The sequence below is a fragment of the Sapajus apella genome, unplaced genomic scaffold (assembly GCF_009761245.1).
Source record: "Sapajus apella isolate SASKATOON/1434 unplaced genomic scaffold, GSC_monkey_1.0 scaffold49, whole genome shotgun sequence".
NCBI lineage: Eukaryota > Metazoa > Chordata > Mammalia > Primates > Cebidae > Sapajus > Sapajus apella.
In genome coordinates, this window is record NW_022436989.1 from 15,046,519 (window position 1) to 15,057,674 (window position 11,156).

Sequence of the window (11,156 nt, forward strand, 5' to 3'; positions counted from 1 at the left end):
AGACCTGGAAACTCAATAGCCCTTTGCCAGGAGCAAGTTGGAACAGCCCCGAGGGGGACTGGGTGGGGAAATGTGGTACAAAGCAGAGCCAGGTGGGTGGACAGTGGCTCTAGCTACCAGCTACTGCACAAGGGGCAGTCCAGGCAGATGGTGAGAACTTGGGGACCCCAAAGGTCGTATCACGTCACGTAGGCAGGGCATGGTGACGGGGCACCCAGCAAAAGCAGGGTTCACAGGGCATGGTGATGGGGCACCCAGCGACAGCAGGGTTCAATGTATACAAAATCTGTCTACAAAAGCAGACTCTGTCCCCAGGGAGAAGTTTTTGGAAGATAGAAAAGTGGAATCTCAGCCTGGGGAAACTAAAGAATGGACAGATTACCAAGAACCTCAAGCCTATTAATCAAGGCAGGGGCCGCTCACCAGAGCCCTGACTTAAGATGAGGGGTTTGTCTTGAAAGCCAAACGGGAGCCCTGTTGGTTGAACTGAGATTCTAGTCAGGATGGGTGACGTGAAGCTGGTTGGATGTCCTGCATGTCTGAACTGATGTTGCAGGGGACCCCAGCCGCAGCTGGAAAAGGGGTTTTTAGGAGCAACATCCCAGGAAAGTGGATTCCAGTGGCGCTTCCAAGACATGCTCAGCACATCACACAGCCCTTGCCCAGGAATTCAGCTGCAGCTGACCCAGAACCCAGAAATGTCCACTGGCTGCCTAATAACCTCCAGACTCAAGGAGTAGGTGCAGAATCAAAGGCTTCCCTGCCACAGGAGAAGACCAGAGGTTATGGGTGTGAACTCTCTTGGCTGTAGTTAGGGTGTGGTGGGGGCAGGGGTCATATGTTTACAGATGCTTCTTTTGTGATCTGAGAATTGGAGGAACTGTAAATCTAACTTCAAACAAATAAATTGGATTTTGAACTGGTGCCTCATTTTTAACCTTATTTTTAGGGACAACAGGGAAGATGTGCAGATAGACTCTGTCTGCTTCTCAAAGTATGGCCATGCAGCGCCTGATCAAAATCAACTGGACGATGACAGCTTAGGGACCTGGGTTCGACTGAACTGGAAGCTGTGAGGGTGAGGCCTAGGAAACAGTGCTTCACACTCATGCTGCAAGGGACCCTAAGCCCACTTAGGACAGAGGCATGGCTTAGGGAGCAGGCCTCAACCCTGGTGTGGTTCCCCTTTCACCTGTTCCTCAGTCCAGGCCATGGAAATGCGGGGCAGCTCAGCCACTGAGAGTGACCCCACGCCTGGGGAGAGTAATTTGGGCTGATTTTTCCACGTTAGCTGCCAAATGTGAGCAATTCCAGGGAGGCTGTGAAGTTCCCTCTGCAAACTGCATCTGAGGAAGCAAATTATCCCCACTTAGCTCTGCATTAAATAGAGCTCAAAATATTTCCCCCAGATCCACCTGTTTAAAGGAGACACATATAAATAAAGGCCATTGTTGTCACTTCCACCCACTTCCCAGTTTACATCCCTTTCTGGGGCCGCTGCCATCACAGATGTTGGAGACGTGTAGAATGTCACTAAAGCGTGAATGCCAACGTCAACTGACGAAAGGGAAGTGATTCTGTTATTTCCTCGCTCTTTAGAACTTAAACGGACATCGAGAGAAAGTGTGTGCCTGGATGTGTGTCTTTCTTGGTGTCCTAGCCTCTCACCGCATGCTTGGCAGGTGGGGAAACTCAGTGAATGTGTGCAGGGTTAAGGTAGGAAGAAAGCTTTGTGTCACCTGGGGCTCCAGAATCCCACCCTGGCCACCTGCATTGTCAGGATATAGGGTGTCTCAGTCCAGAATGACTTGATACAAGAACTATTCTTCCTAGCTAAGGGCAAAGTGGATTTATTAGAGCCTATAAGGGTAGCTCATAGAAGCCAAGGGCAGGGCATGCAGCAGGGCTCACAAGGGACCACAAATGAAGTCTGAAGATTCAAGGGCAGGGGTCTGTTAAGCCATTTTATGCAGGGCTGCTGAGCTCATCTCTGCATCTCTGCCCATATCTTCCTTATGTGTGTGTGTCTCTCTGCAAAAGCAATGTCCTAATTTCCTATGGAGGATCCAACATGGCTGCCCACCTCCCACCCATCTCTGTGTTAAATTCCTTCATATTTCAAGACCCTAGAGGAAATTACATAAGTCGCTTGGTTCAAATTCCACAAAAGAGGATGAGAGAGGCCCATCTTAGTGGGGGCGGGGAGAACTCAGCATCCAATGCGGATTCAATCAACTCTGGGTTAGAGCAATCTCCCCCTTCCCTCTGTCTGTCTGCAGAGGGTTCACTGAAAGGGGCCTGGCAGATTCTGTAAGAAGGGGATGAGCAGTCAGAGAGACACCTACCTGCGAAAGCGAATAGCATCTCTTTGGCACTCAAGTACGACTGTGATGCTCAGTAGAGCCTACACCAGTCCTGGCTGTCACTGGCATCCTTCACAGAGGAGAGGCAGCCAGTCTGCTCTGTAGTCCTCACACATGTTAGAACGTGTTGTTCTATAGAAATTAACATCATATCATATCACTTTTTCCTGCCCATCACTCTCTCCTCCCTGAGCTTACCCCTCCCTATTGGATTGTTCTATCCCCCCAGAAACCTAGGCATGGTTAGAAGTGGGGCTTGCACCCTTTTTTTTATATCTGAACATAGCGTTAGAACAAAGGTTTGTGTGCTCTTCCTGGCTGAGACCCCACTGTATTTTGTTACAAAGAAACAGATCAGTGTTTTAAAACTGCAAGCGGTACCCTTCCCAAAGTGACCATCGCTGGCAATGCATGCTTCTGCTAATTTCAGCACCGTTGGACTTGCTCCATGGCTGCAGTCCATACACCCCGGAGCCCACTGAGCCGGATGAGAGTCAGGAATGAATGGAGGTCGGGTTCCATTGTACTCTCCCCTGCGCAGAACCTGCCATGGCCATTTGGTTTGTGCTCTGCAGCCTCGGTGTTTCAATATTTTATGAATGACACCTTCCAAGACTTGCTGGCCCACTCTGAGACCGCCTGCCTCCCTGACATCCTGATGTACTCTCGGGAAGAGGCATTGCACATGGAGAAGTCCAGATGGTACTGGCTCCCCTCCACTATCTCCCATGCCTTGCCAAGCTAGACAAATACAGGTTTCTGACCTTATGAAAGTAGGATTATTAGGGTATTTTATCTCCCTGTGGAAGATTTGTGTGCCGCCACCCCTGCTTCCATCAATGTTGACCTCCACTGACTGGGCATGCTGTCAGCTCCTGACCTCCAAGCCTTCCTGGAGCTCAAGGGCCTTGGTGAAGTATTCACTCCCTTTCACTTTTCAGCCATTATGGACATGTCTATAAAAGAGGCATGCCTTCTAGTGGTCGTCTGAATCTTACAAGGCCTTGCAACCACAGGGCTTCAGAAGTGCCCAGCCCCTCATGATGAAGCCGATGCAACGGACAAAATGTAGAATCAGGGTATCCCCTGCCTTCCCTAATCCCCTGAGTTATCTCCTGGAGCAGGACTGCCCTCCCATGAAAAAGATCCCGGCCATTGAAGCACATGTGGTCCTGGCATCTGAGGACAACCCAGAGAGGGGTCCAGAGCTTGTTTCCAAAGGGAGTGTGCTTACTCCAGGGTGCACAGACAGCCCCAGGGGCAAGGGAGGAAACATTATAAAGTCACTAGTTTTTTCTGTCTTCCTGCTTTACTGACATTGAATGTACATGGTAAGAGTGGCACACAGATAAAATTAATTTTTAAATTTTGCTCTTTTTGTCTCTGATAGCAAGATCCAGAGCATTTGATACCAGTAGTTCAGAGCAGCATTTTGGAAGCAGAGTTTGCTGTGAGGCTCCGCTCTACTGCTCTGTAATTGCGTGGCTCCGGGCAAGGGGCTTATTCCCTCTAAGTCCTCATTTCCTCGTTTACAGGGTGAACTTGGCAGAAGACCCTTGCTCATGGGACTGCTGTGGGGATGTCACGACATGGTACAGTGTGAGTTCAGTGCCTGGAACACTGCACGTCAGCGGTCGTTATCACTGTTCCCGTCAGGTCAATTCCACATCAAGCAGCAGAAGCTGACGCCTGGGGATAGCTCCCAAGCTCTGCTGGAGTCTGTACGTAGAAGTTCTTCACCCATTTCCATTTCCTACTCCAGGGACCTTGAGTTGGCCTGGACAATCCAGTCAACAGGTACCTTTCTAGGAAGACCACCCATTTATGTTTTGATCCAAAAACAAAAAAACAGAACCAAACGACATTGTCTGCTGGCCCCACCTCACCAGACCCCCTGTCTGTCTCACCTGGAAGTGGGGTTGGTATGAAGTTTCGGCTTAATGTCCTGCAGCTCGGATGCTGCTCCCAGAAGAGGCCCCAAGGACTCAAAATAGTCATCCTGTATCTAGTCCTTGGGTCAGCCCACATCTTCCCCATGAGCATAGCATCAGGTGCAAAGACACACGCCGGCTGTATGGGCAGGGGGAGCCAGTCACACATGAGGCCTGCATTGGAAGGCCGTGCACCTGGCTGGCCTGGGTGTTCCTCTGGAGTGGGGCAGTGTGAGTTTACCCCCAGTCTTCCCACTCACTGGCTGTGTGGCTTGTCAAGCCTCCTCCACTTCTCTGTGCTAGTTGGGATAACTCCGCCTGCTGTAACAAATGAACTCAGACACCTTGGTAGATGGCGTAAGAGAAGTTTACGTTCTATCTGCATTTTCACTTTAACTCAAGTGCTCCTAGTTGGAGGGCAGCTTCCCTCTACACCTCGATTTGGCCAGGCTCCCTGGTCTTGCAGCCCCACCACCCTGAGGGCTTCCGAATTCTCAGCATCCAACAAAGAGTTGAGGCAAGAGAAAGTGGGGAAGGATGCCAGGAAAGCAGCTGCTCCTCAGGGCAACTGAGAACTCTCTTCTAGAAAGCGGGGACAAATTCTGGTGGAAAGTAACCTCGCTGCCACACTCTGTGGGCCACAGTGTCTTCATCAGTACACTGAGGATGACGACAATGAATGGGGATCCTGCACTAATGGTAAGCTGCTGTTGTGACTATTAGGATTTAGACCTTGCTGTCATCATTTGCTGAAGTTGAAAGCAAGGCTGGACCTTGGAAATGGATCCAGGTTCCTTTGCAGGCTGAGTTCTGGATCGTCAGCAGAAATTCAGGTGCACGGCCACAGCCCAGGGCTCAGTTTACCTGGCTATTCTATTCTCCCACTGTTTCCCACCAGGATGTGCCTCACACATTTGCTCCACACCGAAACCCCCACCTCCTCTTCCGGCATCTTCAGCCCCTCTGGTGCTGCAGCCTGAAGACCTGAGCCCTGGCCTCGGCCATGTATGTGCTGCTGTAACATCCCCAGCCCTGCTGGCTTTGCCTCTAGCTCATCTGGACACAGCCCTGCCCTCAGGGACAGACCCTGTAGGACCCGAGCAGCCAGTTCATTGAGATGTTTGAATTCAGTAGGAATTCAAATGTGATTTTCTTTTTGTTCTTATCCACTGCCTTCAACTATGCCCTTTCTCATCACTGAATGACATTTTATAACATTCCAGTCACTTTCAGTAACCAAAAGAGCCTAGGCCAGTTTCAAGGGTCTATTTATTTCATATCCAGTCGAATGACCAATTCCTCCCTCCCTGAGCCTCCCACGGGCCCGGCTCCAGCCAGGAAGGCCTGGTACAAAGAGCAAAGGAAGCTGCTCTCCTCTCCTACCCACCTCTCTTCTCCAGGTCTCTCCTTCCTTCCAATTTGCTCGGGAACAAAGGATTTGAAAAAGGACTGTTCTCCCTTGTATATCTGGCTGCCTCCACTCTCTGTCTCTGGCCAGGATGGCTTGCCTGAGGGCGGGGGGCAGGTGCTGACTGCTTATAGAGCACTCGAGGATGACGCACTTTACCTCCCCCACTTCCAGACCCCTCTGTTCCCACCCTCAGCGTTGCTCCCACAGCCCGTTGCTCCTAGGGTCCGTGCTCCCACAGCAGCCTTCTCCAAAGGCACACTGGTGAGTCAGCCAAACCAGCGACATCTGCAGCAACCACATGGCCCCTGGGACCCACACTTGGCCATGCCCATCTGTGGGAGCACCGGTGGTCCCAGCCACGCCTCCTTTCTCTGCTCTGCCCTTTGCCTCACGTCTCCTCTCCACCTGTTCAAACAGCAAGTCTGCTGCCCACGCAGATGTTCATCTGGCTAAGGAAATGTCCATCTCCTCTTCCAGCTAGCAACCTTTGCCTGACCGGAGTTCCCTGTTTACCCTCCCTTGTTGGGGAGAAGGCAGAGCATCGCAGGGGACTTGGATTCACAAAGGACACAGTTAGATGAGTCCTTGGGGGCAGGGCTGCCGGGAAACAGCCAGAGCTGTGTTGGAAGAGGGGCAGGAGACAATGACAATGGATCGCAGCCTCCAGCCCCTCCGGGGAGAGTTTGCCTGTTTCCTGGACCCTGCCTTGGCCTTATCCTGACTTTTCCTGGTCCGATCTCTGTCATCCAGCTGGATTTGCAGTGCTGGCTCGAATTGCTACTTGAAACCAGGGTCGGACCTGGAGTGTGAGCACCCTTGGCAAGCCTGTAACTTGACATGCTGTCAAAATAAGACACTTTAAATATTTGCACAAAACTTACTAGGGCCAGAGAGAAATGACAAGCAGATTTCCTTTATTACTCATTTTCATTGGCCGAGGAATTCATGTCCAAAAAAATTTTTAAATCAAAATATCTGATAAGACATGCTCCATTGTTTTCAATAATTCTCCTTCTCTTAAGATCTGTTTCCTGTAGTTTCTGAAAGGAGGTAATTCTTAGGAGGCATATCCAAGAATTAGAAATAAAAGCAACAAAACTCATTCTTAATTCATAGCACCACATTATACCTTATTTGTTTCCAAAATTTCAACTGACCTCATCTGTCAGCCTTTAGCAGCTATAAATGCACGTGAGCACAATTAATGCTCAAAAGAGGAAGGAAAGTCTACCTAAGTGAGAAAACGAGTGTATTCTTTATTTCCTTCTTTTTCTTCCCTCCCTTTTTTCCTTCTCTCTCTCCCCTCCCTCTCTCCCTTCTTTCCTTCCTTCCTTCTTTCTTCCCTTCCTTCCTTCTTTCCTATCCTCCTTCCTTCCTTCTTTCCTTTCTTCCCTCCCTCTCTCCCTCCCTTCTTTCCTTCCTTCCTCTTTCCCTTCCTCCTTCCCTCCCTCCCTTTTCTCTTTCTTTCTTTCTCTGTTGTTTTATCTGCTTGTTTTGTTTGTTTGCTTCCTCCAGGTCTTACCAAACAAGGTCAGAACAACAGTCATTTATACTCACACAGTAAGGTGAGGAAGAGTTTGGGGGACCTGAGTTAGCCAGGTTGATCTTGGTGACGGTTTTGTGCCATCAGACAGCTGTCTAATAGGCACATTCTCTTTTTTAACTGTTTCAGAAGGATGTTAATCCTCTTCCTTCCACTCTGGCTCCCACCCTCACCCATGACTCTTCCTCTTCACTCTTATTCTTGGGCAACTGTTCATAGTCTGGGCATGTTTCCTACGGTAAGTTCCTGAACCCATTCTTGCTACTTCAACAGCGATAAAGTGCGTTTTGGGAGAGGAAGAATGTTGTTTACTTGGATTCAAACTGGCGCAGCCTGAATCCAGGCTCAGCTTCTTCCTAGCTGTGTGGCCCTGACAAGGCATGTAACCTCTCTGCACCTAGGCTCAGTCAGCTGTAGGGCAGGCAATAATTCCCTGGCAAAGTTATCCTGAGGATCCCAGTTAACTCAGGCACAGTGCTGGGCACTTGGGAGGCTCACTTGACAGGTTTTTCCTGCCCACTGCACAGAAAAAAACAGTTCACTGAGAATGTAGTATTGCAGTCAAGAAAGAGTTTACTTAATGCAAGGCCAGCCATATAGATGAACAGGAGTTATCACTCAAATCAGTCTCTCTGAAGGCTCAGATGTTAAGGTGTTTCAAGGATAGTTTGATGGCAGGGGACTAGGGAACGGGTGCTTCTGACCAGCTGGGGATGTAATCATAAGGGTGTGGAAAACAGCCCTCATGTGCTGTGTCTGCCTCTGGAAGGGGCCACAGAACTGGTTGACCCATAAGTCAATTCAGTGCGTCCAGGTGGGGGTCAGTCAGTTGCCAAAATGCAAAGGTCTGAAAAATATCTTGAAAGATCAATGTTAGGTTCTACAATACTAATGTTATCTATAGGAGCAGACCTCTGGCCACATGACTCCTGAGCAATAAGCGTTTATAGGAACTATGCCTACATGTAGCAGAATTCGGGCCTCTCCCATGATCCTAGTCTGGTGACCTTTTATTCATCTTACAAAGGTGATTTTGGCTCCCAAACAAGGATGGGAGCAGCTTTAGGGAAGAACTGTTATCTTTGCTTCAAAATTAAATTACAAACGAAATTCCTCTGTAGGTATCTTGCCTTATGCCCAGAAATGAGTGAAGGCAGCCAGTCTGTGAGGCTAGAGGCAAAATGGGGTCAGCCATGCTGTATTTCTTTCACTGTTATCATCTTTGCAGAGGCAGTTTCAGTAACACATGGGTATCACTCTTCTTATGAGTTCTGTGGTAGTCTTCTTTGAAAATAATATCAAAGTTCCTCTCTGCTTATGTAATGACCTCAGGCTCTTAGGCCAGTGATTGCGAGACATCAGTTCTTATTTTCTACCTCCTGTAGTTATTATCTCAGAAAAGTCATGTCAATCCCTTAAGGTGGAATGAATAATAAATGGTGTTTAGTTGGTGTGAAATGTGGATAGGGACCTGGAGCTGAGCACGCCACCCAGAACCCCATCTCTTGCCCTGATGACATCATGCCAAACACACCAAAGGGGAATGGAGGCAGGATTGTTGGAACTGCACACTCATGGATGCACACACAATGGTTAACCCCTTACCAGCTGTTGGATCTTGGGCAAATCACCCAGATCTGTACACCTCATGTCATCATCTTTATTGCCAGCTTTTGTGAGGATTAAGTGATTAAATGAGGTGATGAATCTGGAGTGCTCAGCCCATGTCTAGCTGGAAGGGTCCCCAGGGCCCACACAGGGAGCTCTGAGGTGCTGGAGCAAACCACACCTCTTCCCAGGCTTTTGAAAGAGGAGCCGTATTAATCTGTTTTCATGCTGCTGATAAAGACATACCTGAGGCTGGGTAATTTATGAAGACAAAGAGGTTTAAAGGACTGACAGTTCCATGTGGCTGGAGAGGCCTCCCAGTCATGGGGGAAGGCAAAGGGCACATCTTATCTGGCCACAGGCAAGATAGAATGAGAACCAAGCGAAGGAATTTCCCCTTATGAAACCATCAGATCTTGTGAGACTTACTCAGTATCATGAAAACAGTATGGGTGAAACTGCCCCCATTATTCAATTATCTCCCACTGGGTTCCTTCCACAACACGTGGAAATTATGGGAGCTAAAATTTACGATGAGATTTGGGTGGGGACATAGCCAAACCATATCAGGAGCAAAAGGAAGTTTTCCTTGGAGCCAGTCCTGAGACTGAGGGGGATGGAGAGCAGTGACAGTGTGGGACTGGAAGACAGGGTGGCCCATTCACACGTCCAAGAGGATGAGAGGCCTGGGGTGGAAGGAGGAAGACCAGCTGCCAGGGGAAGCCCCTCCCCGACTCTGGGGGTCAAAGGCTGAGGACGCCTGTTTTTCTCTGTCAACCTGTAATGCAAGAAACATGGCTCCTACTGCATCATCCACCTCGCTGCTATTTTTAATCTTTCCCAACTCACCATTTCCTCTTTTGTAATCTTTTCAGTGTGTGAATTCTCTCTGTTTTCCACTCCCCACCAAATCTGCCATGTTGCTGATACTTCATTTGTATCTTTCAACTTAGGCTGTTGAGTAAATTGAGTCAACTGTCTTTGTTGGTTTTAGAGACAGGGTCTTGTTCTGTTGCCCAGGCTGGAGGTCAGTGATGCTGTCATGACTTGCTGCAGCCTCAACCTACCAGGCTCAAGCATCTTCCTGCTAAGACTAAAGGTGTGCACCACCACACTCAGCTAATGTTTTAAATTTTTTGTAGAGATGGGTCTTACTATGTTGGCCAGGCTGGTCTAGAACTCCTGGCCTCAAGTGGTCATCCCAAATCGGCCTCCCAAATTGCTGGGATTATAGGCATGAGCCCACAGTGCCCAGCCAACAGCCTACCATTTGACCAGAGTTATTCCTTAGGGGGTGGCAGGGGTAACAGAGGACATCATTATTTTTTAAGAAGCATTAGAGGAGGCTCAGAGACCTCAAACAGTGTCAGTGTGGGCTGGCCAGTCTCTTCTGAGAAGCAACTAAGCTCAGCTCCTTCTAAGATAGTAATCACAGCAGGGTAGAGATGTCCCAAAGGAGCAGCATACTCTGGGATGGCAGACCTGGGCAGTGTGCTTGTGAAAAGTTATGACCAGACACTTAGGGGACCAGAACAAGATGCTGGACCCCCAGGGGCTGGAGATGTCTTGAGAGGGACAAAGGAAAAGGCTGGTGATAGATTTGATCGACATTTCTCTCCATTTTGTCTTGATTCTGCCTTAGGGATACCGAAGTTAAATTGGATCCTTGTAACCAGTTGTGACTTCTGTATCTTTATAGACAGTGGGAAAAGAAGAGGTCAGAGAACACAACAGACAAACACCCTTGCTATTCAGGCCTCTTCATTCCAGAGTTAGAAGGGAGAGCCTCCACGGTGATTTTCAGGGCAGAGCCACCCTGCTGTTCCGACAGCCATCAAGCAGGGCCTGACTTCTCAAAATTGCTGGCTGTCCCAAGAGAACAGGTGGCATAGGCAGCATCCACAGTTCTAACCCTCTCCCGGGAGAACAGATTCGAAGCAGGGATCTGCCACCTTCCAAACAAGCAAAGGAAGCAACCAAAGCCTGTGAGGAAGACTGAACTGTCTACTAGAACAATCAAGGTCAGAAATATCACAATTCTACCAAGGAGAGAAAACATAAAGAGCCTTGAAATACCTGTTGCGATTCGGGGAACAATTTGTATAGATTTTCTGGTAGGAAAATCCATGCTGAGATGTAGAGAGAATTATGAACAGAAGAAAAACATGTGTGACTTGCAAAGTAGTGGCAAAGATAATTCTATAAACATGGTTAAAAGGATAGAAGAGCTTTTGACTAATTCACCAGGGGAAAAGAGATACTGAAATGAGAACAGGTCCACAAATGAATCAGCCTGGGCA